This window comes from Euprymna scolopes, chromosome 27 (assembly GCF_053919585.1).
Source record: "Euprymna scolopes isolate OS-2025 chromosome 27, ASM5391958v1, whole genome shotgun sequence".
NCBI classification, from domain to species: Eukaryota; Metazoa; Mollusca; class Cephalopoda; order Sepiida; family Sepiolidae; genus Euprymna; species Euprymna scolopes.
In genome coordinates, this window is record NC_136508.1 from 64540207 (window position 1) to 64554221 (window position 14015).

Genomic DNA, 14015 nt, shown 5'->3' on the forward strand with positions numbered 1-14015 from the left:
CGGAGACTTTTCAGAAAGATGAATTGAGGTAGAGAGTCAGTTGAATTTTGGAAAGCTCGGAGAGAGAGAGAGAGAGAGAGAGAGAGAGAGAGAGAGAGAGAGAGAGAGAGAGAGAGAGAGAGTTGGAGTTTTAGGTAAGTCAGTGTTTGTCGTTGAATGGCTAGATACGAAGCTTAAAATTCACGTGACTCGTTAGAGAAGAAAAAAGACTTGAAATGATCACGTTTGCTTATCAAACTAAAAGAAAAACAAGCATTAAGTACGTAGAGAGAGAGAGAGAGAGAGGAGAGAGAGAGAGAGAGAGAGCGAGGCGGGGCGAGGGGCTGAACCAATGTTTGGATTTGTGGGCGCTTGATAAAATCTAAAATCAAGCAGAGATAATAAAAAATCTAATAAAATATTCTTTAGGGATTATCGCATTTTTCATAGATTTGGAATGGTTGGAATTATAATCAATGTTAAATAATGTTTAGTTTGGTTTGTGGTATGGTTTGTGGTATGGTTTGTGGTATGGTTCGTAAGTTTTATCGTTATGAAAACGATAGCTAAGATACACTATAAAATTCCTAATCAATAAGGGAACTAATATTAAAAAACAACAACTTTTATTTGCAAAGGAGTCAACACTTATCAAGGCCCGGAGGCTACTCGAGGATAAGGGTTAATGGGTATACATAAGTAGTGGAAATTTTGTAAATTGGATTATATAGAAAGATGGTTCATCAAGAACTCGTGTACATTGGACTTGAAGAAAAATTGTAGTCAGCTGGAAAGCAGGCAAACGGAAGAGAGTTCCACATGCGTCCAGTTCTAAGAAAGAAGCTTTGTTCATGGAATCTACGTTTAGGTTTAGACACAGATATAGAGTGTGGGAAATTATTGATAGTGGTTTTGGCTAGACGAGTGTTTTTCGTGAAAGTTAGACGAGGGGGGGCATAGATTGAGGCTCGGACGAGCACGTGCCATGAAAATAATGTTAAAGCAAAGACAGCTCACAATGTCTCTTCTGTGGGAAAGATGTTGCAGGGAAGAGAAAAGGGCATGCCCCACTAAGCTACGAAGTCTATTTTGAACTCTTTCAAGGCAGGATAAGCTGCTTATAGCAGCTCCTGCCCTGATGTGGCAACAATACTTCATCATTGGCCGTACCTGGCTTTTATATAGGTAGAGAATTGCATCAGGAGTGAAATATCTACTGGAGCGGTAGAGGGATCCCACCATTTTCCAGCGGTCTTGGCAACGGATTTGATGTGTGTGTACCATTTCAGATCAAGAGTAAAGGTCAAGCCCAGAAGCTTGTCAAAACATGCAACCTCCCTAAGACGAGAACCATTCATTTCAATTGATGCCAGATGAGGATCAGAGCGGTAATGATGTAAAGATAGGAGCTTGGTTTTTACCGCTTTCTCCATTGTACAACGTGCTCAAGATCAGAGGAGAGAGAGTCAGAGAGAACTTTGTCATTTACGGCCTTTGATATGTTGCCATAGATGGTAGTGCCCTCAGCATAAATGTCAAAGAATGATCTTAGGATGTTATTTGGAAGATCATTGATATAGATCAGGAAGAGAGTTAGGCCCAGGATGGACCCCTGAGGGACTCCAGCATTAATATTGTGAGCTTCTGATTTCTGCCCATCAACTCTTATGAGTCTATCTGACTGAAATGACGATAAGAAGTTTTCACCCATCATAATCAAATTAATCCTTCGAAATGATTTCTAAGTAATAACCAAACATCAAGGAACTAGAATTATAAGTTAAATACTGACGTAAATTAATATAATTGAATAATAATTAAATATGAGTATGTAGACACCGCTTAATTCTTCAAAATCACTCGAAATATAAAAACATTTGGGCTAATTAACAACTAGGGACTATTTTTAATATATTTAAGTGTAATCCTATTGGTTTAAAATAATTAATACGACGATTTATATTTGAATGAATTAAGTTAGTAATTCAGAATTACCCCTCCCCTCTGGAAAGGGGTTTGATTTATTATTTCATTGAAGGGAAATATTATTTTTACAATAATAAATATTATTCGTTAATATCCTAAGATGTCAATAGGGATTATATAGTTATTTTATTTTATGTTGTATTGTCGTGTTATATTAATGTACAGAAAACAATCGCATTGCAGTAATACCTAGTTTAAAATAAAAACCACCAAGTAAAACACAAAATACGAAACTTCCTATATGAGAGTTCTGAATTTAGAGTAAACGTAAAAATCCAACCAAATTACTTGAGATTGATTAACAAATAAAACACTAAAAAATAATAAATTTAAAGTAAGAAACCATAAATCTCATTAATTAAAATTTTTTGACCGGTTTCAAAATAGTCCAAGTTTAACAATTCCTGCCGCAATTTAGAACAGATATACGAAAATAGGGCCCATATAAATTTCTTCAACACCGACGGTGGACTTATTAAAAGCACGAAGGGGCGGTACTCACTGCCCGATGCAGTTATAACAAAATGAAAATGTGTTACGATAGTACAAACTTTGTATTTTTTCAAACATATCTGATGAGATGTTCACTACGAAATTTTTTAAATAACATAAAATTGAAAATTGTCTGGTTGATGTCGAAACAATTGTAATATCCGAAAAAAATACAAATATGAAGTTATTCCGTCTTGTTGTTTTGGTTTTTGCCAGTATATATATATATATATATATATATATATATATATATATATATATATATATATATATATATATATGTTTGTATATACGTATGCATATATTTGTACATATATGTACATATGGAGGCCATCTAGAACATATGCTGTAGAACGAAGAAAAAAAGGCCAAAGACCCTAGTGTTTTGATGTGATGTTTTGAATATAATAAACTAGTTATGACCAAAGTTTCATTTCATTCGGACAAAACACTAAGAAACGGGGCCTAATTATATATATATATATATATATATATATATATATATATTTATGCGTATGCATATGTATGTGTATATATATGTATATATGTATATATATGTATATATTTATGTGTATATATCTCTCTATATATATGTATATTTATGCAAGTGGCTAAAAAGGTGTGATTTCTAATCGATGTATCTTGCTTTAGCCTATCCTTATCTTTAAATACAATAATAAATAAGTTTTCATTAAGACATAGAAAACAGGGGGAATCTAAGGATTGATATGTATTATCTTTATTTAAATTTCCCATTTAACAATTGCTGTTAATTTATTCTTTATTAATTCGGGGTAATAAAAAGAAAGTTAGGTGTTATCGTTATAACCAGGATTTATGAAGGAACATCTATGGCCGGTATATCTTTGTTTGAATGCCTTTTTTGTCTGACTAATAGAGTATTTAATAATAGTAGTGTCTCCATATGCTTTCATATTGATTTGGCAAACAACAGATGATGCTAGACATTTTTGTTTAAGAATACATTCTAACTTATTCATACAACTACATGTTTTGGTGTATCTAGTTTTTTTTAGTTAGATTCAGTATTTCATCGGAAAATTTTGTCATTATTATTTTTTTGTTATTTGTTCTAAATTATTATTACTGCTCAGTTTCATGTTACGTAGCTTGGAAATTTGGTGTACGTAATTTCAAATTAAAATATACTCGATTATCTTCCTTGCTTATTTCAAACAGTTAATCAATTAATTATATTTTACGAATATTAACTATGATAATTAAAGAAATTTTTATTCTTTATTGAATATTTTATGAATTAATAAATATTTTAATTTATTACAATTTTCATTGTCCTTCTCAATTTTCTTATATATATATATATATATATATATATATATATATATATATATATATATATATATATATATATATATATATATATAATGAACGGCGGGAATTGGAACTCTACACTGATGATTGCGTAAGCATAAAGCACTAATATCTGTAGGCATAAATGAATGATTAATATTTAATAAGAATTATGAATCCCTTTTAAAAATACTTAAGGATGGGCACTGTCTGCGGAATTATAACTAAGGAAGTCAACTAACGTCTATACAATGTTCATGACTTCTGCTCGTACATTGTCATTGTATTTGTCTGAATTCGGCGTTTAATAGTTCTTAATTCCCTTAATTCCCGTGGCAATTTTTTTATTTGCCCAGCAAATGGCGCAAAAGTTGACTCTCTGGCTGGGTTCGAATCTCATGAATGGCAGGAAGTGTTATGTTACACTGAAGATTGCGTAAGCGTAAAACACTATTATGTGTAGATATAAATGAATAATTATTATTTTATATATATATATATATATATATATATATATATATATATATATATATATATATATATATATATATATATAAGTAAAAAATAACTTAGCCCGATCTCATTATAAATTCATTTCAACTCAATAGGGCCTTTTCAAATGAGTGAGCTGATGCAAATAATAACTATTTATAATGAGATCGGGCTAAACTTTTGGTTGTCTTTTTTCTTTAAACTTTTATTTTTGCTCTGCTAGACATTGCAATCTTCCACTTAAAGATTTCCTACAGAAATTGCTCTATCATTTAAAACACACACACACACACACACACACACACACACACACACACACACACACACACACACACACACACACACACACACACTTTTACATAAACATTTAGGTATCGCTATATATTCATGAGTATGAGTTTTAAATAACTAGAGACTTCATCAAGCAATGTTGCTTTTACAAAAGTCAGGTCTCTAGTCATTTAAAACCAGTTGACTAAAACATACTCGTGGATGTGTAGCGATATCTAAATGTTTATCTAAAAAATAAATAAAGAGTATATAATTAAATAGATACATAAAAAAATGCCAACAAATCCCTTTTAAAGTGAACTTACGGCATTTTGTGACCTCCCTCCATGCAACTTTGACGCCCGCCAATTCACACTCATGGGCCAAAGCGTCAATCACATCACAAGCATCCTTCTTCCATTGCTTCATGTCACCAGCTTCTCGGCACAACACGGTGTTACACATGCTGTAATATTTAAGTAACTCATTCCTCCCGAGCGCATATGTACATTCGCCAAACCGTGTGCCGAACATATAGTCGCAATATTTTTGCCCTTCTTTGCAAGATTTGAATCCTGTAAAAGACAAAAAAAAAAAAAAAAATCCCTAGATAATCATCATCGAACATTGCTTTTTTTTCTACAAAGGGGTCACCACTTATCAAGGCCCGGAGGCCACTCGAGGAAAAGGGTCATTGAGTGTACAGTAGTCAATGGTATAATTTCTTAGTAATCATCATTAGAAATTTGGTAAATTGGATTATTTAATGGGACAGTTCACCAAGAATTTGTTTATGTTGGACTTGAAGACAACTAAATTGTAGTCAGCTGGAAAACAGAGTAAGGGAAGAGAATTCCGCAGTTCTGTTCATGGAATCTACGTTTCGGTTTAGGCACAGATAAAGAGTGTGGAAAATTATTGATAGTGGTGTTTTTCGTGAAATATTGGCGAGGGGGCACCATAGATTGGAGCTCAAACGAGTACTTGCCGTGGAAATAACGATTCTAAGTAATATCTATCTTTAAATAAAGGGTTCCGTTTGAAATTCTGTTCAAATTCCCGAGTTCGGCAAAAAGATTCCAAAGTTCGACAAGATACACGTGAAGAAGGTCGAAGCTTACATCGATCGAAACATTGTGAGAATAACACCTAAGATGAGAACAGTAGTTTGAAGAATCCAAATAAAACCAGATTAACATGGTTTTGGATATTTTTCCCGGCTACCAAACTTTAGGGTTTATTTTTATTTATTTTTTTTTATTTATTTTTGGCTTAGTGGTTCCAAGATTTTTAAAAAGAAAAATAATGGGACCCTCTCTCTTTCTGGACGACTAAAAAAAAGTATGGCGCCTGAAGGACATATCAACGTCTTTTAAGTTGATACTTTATAATGCATTAATACTTGCTCTTGCGATATATTATATGCAAGCAAAACATTAAATATAACGTTATGAAATAGACGAAGAAATGTAAATATTATAACGAAGCTTAATATTAACAGATCAATCAATGACGTAGTTTAAAGAATTGCGATTAACATGGCTTTGGTCATGTTTCCCGGCTACCAGACTCTAGCTATGTAAATAAATCATACCAAGATGATTTCTTTGAAGAAAGATCAAAGAGAAAGGAGGACAAAAGAGAAAAGACAAAAAGATCAAAGGGCGACGAAAGTGTTAAAACTTGTATACTGCTCCTGATACCTGTAAGACTGGCTTAAGACAGTGATGAGTGAATTTTGTTGTCAAGAATATGGCAAAGCTCTCTTTTGCCACAAACTTTCTTTTCTCTCTTTATGTGTTTTTTATCCCTCCATGTGCTTAGAGTAAGGTGGAATTTCCATTAACAGAGTTTCTTTGCAAGGTCTTCCCACCGGTGGAACACATTACCGCAGGACTGCTTCCTGGTGATTACAATCTGGTCGTCTTCAACACCAATAGAAACAAATTCTTGCCATGGACCGCCTCAAACATATTCAACCGCAATTCATTATTCAACCGCAATTCATACTGTTAATCAATGTTAGTACTCTCATAATGTTCCTCATCTTTCGCCTGTCAATCAGTTTAGTCTATTTTTTTTTTTTTTTAATTTTTATGGACATCAATCAAGACAAGACATGAAGCCACTTGACGTAAGGAGCTGGAACAAATACTACTTCAAGGTCAAAAACTAGCCAAGTGTTAGATGAAGAGATTCTGTGAGAATTGAAACTCCCGGGCTAACTCGATTGTCGCCCTTTAACTCTGGTAACCAGAGAGCGATACAGCCACGTCACTTCCTGTTTCTTATATCTTTCCCTCTTTTCCGCTGAACTCTTGACCAGTCAAAATGTAACGAGAACCGCTCCGGTTGGAATGGCCACCCAACCAGCGCTCCTGACTAACTCGTCAGCCTCTCATTAACCGGAATTAACGTTACTTATTTCTCAAAGAACTCTTAGTCTTATTATCTATATCCCTCCACAATTCCGATCCCCAAAATAACAATTATTTCCCCTTTGTTAGAAACGTCGCTTACGGAAGATAGTTTCCGAGAAAAAGTGTGACGGACAAACAGACAAACAGAGTCCAATAGAAATATAATAGAACACGAGAGGAAGCTCAATGTTTTTGAAATAAAATGTTTAAGAATTATCATAAAAGTGACGTTACGAAATAAATGAAGACGTGCAAATACAGTGTAACCCGGATATAAGGGACCCGAATATAAGAAAAACCGGATATGAGAGAGATTCCATATGGTCCCAAATTAGAACCTGTGTTAATGCACAGGGTTACCCGGATATAAGAAACCAAGATATAAGGACAACCCGGATATAAGAGGGGCACAAGGACCGGATGAGAAAGTCTCTTTTATCCGGGTTATACTGTATTATAACGAAGCTTAATATTAACAGATCCATCAACGACGTTGTGTGAAGAATTAAGATTAACGTGCTTTTGGTCATGTTTCCCTGCTACCAGACTCCAGCTATGTAAAGGGCCCTGTCGGTGGGGCATTAGAATACGCCGACTGCCCCCCTGCAGAGGGTAAAAGTCCCTCAATGGGGGTCCTGGATATGACCTTAAACTATATCCAGTGGTGAGGCCCCAGCTTGTGGGCTTTGGGGAGTATGGAGCCACCCTTTAATTGCCATTGCTCCCAGGTCTACTCTGACCCGGAGTGGTAGTACCTGTTAGGGTCACAACTTTGGGTTAAATAGAAACCGACGTGAAAACAACAAATATATTCTATTAAAAAAATTTTTTCTTCAAAATCTTTGGATTCGGCATTAAATAACCCGAAAAGGGTTGATATGCCGTAAAACAAAAACAACCAACCAACCAACCAACCAACCAACCTATGTAAAGAAAACAAAAAGATGATTTTATTGAAGAAAGATCAAGAATGCCAGTTATCGAACTGGTTGTTTAAATCAGAACCTCGACTTGCAGTAACTCGGTGCCAAATGAAAGGCGCCGATTGTTGCTATAACGGTTAGATATAACATCACTATAATAGCAAAATTCGAAATTTTGAATATTGAATTTCAAGGCAAACCAATAGCCTCTATTTAATTGCCATGTTACAGTAAGGATTGTAACCAAAGCTTACGAAAAGCAATCAGGTAGAAAAAAATTATTAAAGAAAACATTTTCTGACAAAAATTTAACGAAAATAAAATGTTTGGCTAAAAAAAACCGGAGAGTTCCAAAGGGGAGATAAATAGCGTGTAACTATTGCCAATCTTTTAAAATAAATTGTGTTAACAATCATAAATATGAGTTAACTGTCTTGTGTTCGGCATAAATTAAGTTACTTCCCTTGTCAAAACAATATGGCAAGTTTATTTGTACGATAAATATTGAAAAGTCATGTTTTTTGTTGTTGTTTTTTTTTTGTTTTTGTTTTTTAAATAATGCGGTAATATTTAAGTACTTCTGACATGACAATTAAGTAAATATCATGACTTTTAGTTGAAATTGACACAAAAGCTCAGTAGATACCATTTTTTAAAAAATCGATTTGTAACAGAGCACGGGCGCGCGTATGTAAATGCCGAACCGCGTGCGAAGAAAAAGACTATAAGAAGAGCGTGTGCACAGACAGCTGATCACATCAGAGACGTGGGCGAAGTTATGGTCATAACGAGAAGTCACGCATGGCGAAAGAATGAGGAAATGAATATCGCTGTTACAAAACAAAAGGAGTGGAGTTATTACTTGTCTTATGTTTCTTTGCGATGTAGTCTGCTACAACGTGTTGGGTATACATAGTGTAAACGTATGTACGGCGTTACAGACTTTTTCATTTTCCGAATTTTGCTATTATAGTTTAGTTGTACCATTTATTTTTTTTCAAACATTACTCAATCCTAAAACTAAAGTATATTTTAGTATCTAATTTGTTATTAAAGTATACAGGGAAAATAAAACCTTGTAGAAACAAACGTTGATTAATTCACATTTATTATTATGTATATAATACATTAAGGCACTTCATGTTCGTACGTACGTTATCACCTTTCACACACAGTTTTAAAAACGTGATTGTTGGATCGGCAAAGATTAATCCAAAATCAAATTACGTAATCTCATTGACTAAAACAGGATGATGTAGAATAAATACATTAAAAAAAAAATTTGATTCGTTTCATCGATTTAAAGAAGCAGTTTTAAATTATCTGTTATTGTTATGAAACAAAAAAAGAGAATGTTGTTATAAAAAGAATTAAAGGTGCTTTTGCATCGTTGTGTACATATGAATTATTCTCATCTTTAATTTAAAAGAATGTCATGGAAGGGGAGATAATTCAATTTTTTGGCGGAAGAATGAAGGAGGGGATAATATACAAAATCAAGTAAAAAATTTCAGAGAATTTTGCCGCAGATCTAGGTCTCGAGACCTGAAATAAGTCTGGGCAAATGTGTAGTTTAGCGGCGTAAATTATTTGACGGACAAAAAAAATTATAAAAACTACTAATATAAAGCACATTATACGACACTAAGGTTGAAATAAAACCCGATAAAATTTCATTTTTATTATTTTATTATATTATAAAATATATATAATAATTATATATTAATATTATATATTATAAATATATATTATTATAATGAAATTTCATTTTTATTATTTTTCAACATTTTTTTATTAGACTAAATTATTTATAATAATTATATATTAATATTATATATTATAAATATATATTATTATTATAAAATTTCATTTTTATTATTTTTCAACATTTTTTATTAGATTAAATGTACGACAATCGAGGCTGCCATCTTGTTTTTAAAATTTGGTCTTTTTAAGGTTTGACAGATTGGTCTTTTTAAGGCCAAATTTGGCCTTTTTTATTCTCTTTCATGAACTAGGTTTTTTGGCCGCCATATTTTTTTGTAATGAAAGCGCGTATAAAAGGTTAATTTAGCCTTAAAAAGGCCAATCTGTCAAACCTTACAAAGGTTAAATTTTAAATGTAACACAACAGCTTCGAATGTCGTACATTTAGTGTAATAAAAATGATGAAAAAATTATAAAAATTAATTTTTTCTGGTTTTATTTCAGACTTTGGGTCTAATAATTGTGTTTTATATAAAAATAAATAGTTTTTATAAATTTTTGTTTGTCAAACAATTTACGCCCCTAAACTACACATTTACCTAAGTCTGATTGATTGCAAAAAAAAAAAAAAAAAGAGAGAGAGAAAAAATCAATTAAATTGCCCTAATCTCGAATTAATAAGACATAGATATTCTCCTGTCATATCATTTATGGCCATATTTGGAGAAAATTAGATTTGACAAGTTGCATATGCTTATCTCCCCTTTTCATGTCACTCTTTTTAAATTAAAGAGGAAAATATTGAAATTGCCATAATGTTAAACAAATAAATAAATAAATAAAAGATATATTTGTTTTATTTATCTAAAGAATATTTAGTCAACAATGACAATTACTTTTTAGAAGGAAAGAAAAGATGATTTTCTTTTTTATTAGTAGTATTAACCCTGACAGAAATATATTTCAAACAAAAATATTATTATCAAGATTATTTTTCTCCTTAAAAACCGGCAATAGTTATACATAGCCCGTTGACCTAGAATGAGTGCTATACGTTAAATTGATGGTTGGATATGGTTATATTTGTGCTCTTTTTTGCATTGAATATTAATCTCTATTCATCTCTGTTGATCCCAACTGTGCATCGATCGGATACTATAATACGTAGCTCACTGAAACATCAACATCTCATGACAAAGATCCATACAAGATTTCAGGTATATCGGTCCAGTAGTTTTCATAAAGTGGAACGGACAGACTTACAAAGAGAAATATAAAACAGATTATACAGATTACCGTAGAAATTACTGCGGCATTTCCACAGGATTTCCTTGGTTATAAATTAATAGAGTAATGGTTAAGAATGTACCGTTTAATAGACAAATAAATTTAAAAAAAATGACTTAAAAAAAAAAAATACCTTGCCAGGTCCCATTATAAATTGATATGCGACACTGCATTTCCCGATCTCGTCTTTTGTTTGGTACTTCCACGTGGATTAGGCGCCCATGCATCTGCTGTTTACATTCGACCTGGATCTTCTGGATTGGTTCTCCCGAGAAAATACATTGACAGATTTGTCTCTGATCCAAGTTCAGATTCAAAGAACGAATTACTTCATATGTACTGCCGACTAAGTAATCTGAAAATTAGCAATAAAACGAAGATATGACGTGAGAAAATGCAGTTCATTAAGCACCATTTCACCACCTTCTACATCATCATCATCATAATCGTCATCGTCATCATCATCATCATCATCATCATCATCATGTAAAGCTTGTCCTCTCACTAACCAATCAAAGTTCTACAGCAATTCTAATCAAATTCTACCCAGCTTCCATCACCATCTAAGCTGTTATCTCGGTGACCATCTTACACTCTAATCTAGCTCTTATTCTCGAGTAGGCTTCCGGCCTTGATAAACGGTGACTCCCATATTAAAAAAAAAAGATTACGTCAAAAGAAGCAGCTCCCAGTAAAAAAAAAAAAAAAAAAAAAAAATGGTACTTCGGCTACAACACCATTCTACGATGACAATCCATCATTTTCCTTTCAACTTAATGAATGCTGAAGTTTTCTTAATCGTCACATATTTATTTCTTTGAGATAAACGCCAAATTTATTTTTTGCATTAGGAACTCTACCACCTCCTTCTACAGTATGTCAAAAATGATGATGATGATGATGATGATCATCATCATCATCATCATCAGCAGCAGCAGCAGCAGCAACAGCAGTAGCAGCAGTAACAGCAGCAGCATTATCTAAAGCTTGTTCTCTAGTTAACCAAAGTTCTACAACAACTATCACCAATCTTTCACGAGAAACACCCGTCTGGCTGAAACTACTGTCAATAATTTTCCCTACTCTTTATCTGTGCCTAAATCCAAACGTAGATTCCAAGAACAAAGCTTCTTTCTTAGAACTGCACGCCAGTGGAACTCTCTGCCGCCTGCCTGCTTCCCACCTGACTACAGCTTGGACGTCTTCAAGTCCAACATAAACAAACTCCTAACAAACCGCCCCCTTAAGTAAAACACTCTATCAAAACCCCCAATACTAATGATTACTACAATACTATCTCATTGATTACTGTACACGCAATAACCCTTATCCCTGAGTGGCCTTCGGGCCTTGATAAGTGGTGACCCCCCATGTAAAAAAAAAAAAAAAAAAAACTATGTTAAAAGCAGCAGCTCCTAGCAAAAAGACTAAAGAGGGAGGAGAAATACTCGCGGAGTGTGGAAGATGCTGGATTTCTAAGAAGGGCATCATGAGCAGCATTTTTCTCACATATGTCCTTGTGTCGCCTCAGAGTAGCCAAGAATGGATTCTGAGGCACCATGAGGAGCGGTTGAGATTTCTTGCCATTCTGCCATGAGAGTAGTAGTGGTCACTGCTGACACAGCAGCAGGGGCAGGGAGAAACTTGGCGATGGCATCACACAATTTGGCTGAAATTTGCCGAATCCCATAAAGAAGACCAGTCGAGTCACCATTTTGTTGGTCTGCTCATTACACGTCTCGTTTCTGTTGGTCATGTATTGTTTTTATTTATGTATTAATTTATTTATGTGTTCATCATCACGATCGTCATAAACATCAAAGAGACCTGGCGTCCTTAAAATGGTTTTCCTGTATGGACTTTTAACAGTAGATCGTGACCGAGGTCAATAACAGTAACAGTAGATTGCAAGCAAAAAGACGAAAGGTTAACTTTGGCCAGGGTAATAATCAACACCATCCTATGATAACAAACCATCATCTTTCCTGTCAACTCAATGAATCCCGTGCTCTTCTTAACGCTCACATGGTTATTTCTTTGAAATAAATACCAACTTTATATTTTGCTGCACACAAGTTTTTTGTTTTGCTATATTTATTCATTCAAACTTATTGTGCATACAAGAATATATAATTTTTACCAGAAATACAAGACAAGCGCCTTGTTGTGTTTCTTTATTGAAAATTCATGTACGTTTATATTTTATTTTATTTATTTTTTGACTTATAAGCCACCTCGTCTGGTCAGTGATTTCTGGAAAGCTGCCAGACATAAACACAATGCATTGAATAGAATGTTATCTGTCTAACAAGAGTATCTTTTTATTCATTTGCATGGACAAAGTTTCTTTCCAAGTACAGGTTAACTGCAGACTGCAGACGGTTCCAGGTGAGCATTTTATTATAGTTTTTTTTTTAAATTTTAATTTTAATTTTTGGTGTACTTTGAGATGAGGCTTCATAATTTGTGCATTCATTCTTTTTTGCAGACAGTTATTCTCATTTTCATAATTGTTGTGTCACCACGTTTCGGCCAACTCATCCTCTGGCCTTCTTCAGATGATTAACTTCAATTGGATAGGAATGCTGAGTTTTGTAACTTATCCCCAGTAATCCATAGTTGTTGTTATCTCACCACATTTTGGCTAACTAATCCTTTGGCCTGCTTTTGAGTAGGATTGAAACCGCTATCTTCAGACAATACTCACCTGGAGCTCAACATCCCTATCCACTGCACCACAGGTCCCGAAGGGCCTCCATCCACTGCACTAATAAGCCCCAAAGTGCAGTGGATGCGTTGAGTCTCTACAGTTCCAGGTGAGCATTGTTTGAAATTTTAGTGAAAATAAACAGTTTGGTTTTTATTTAAAATTCCCAAATTTGACAACCTGTTAACAAATATTTTTTTTTTTTTTTTTTTGCAGTTTCTGTCTTTTTTTTTTTTTCATTTCCTATGATTTTATTTACATTTAAAACATTGAACAGCTTCTCGAAAGCAAATGAGATATTTCGTTTATTCTTTAAAAAGTTACTAGCTGGCAGCCCAGCGTTGCCCGGTCATATAATACGCTTAAACATGATATTTTAATTTATGCAGATCGCATAGAATCGCACACACACACACACAC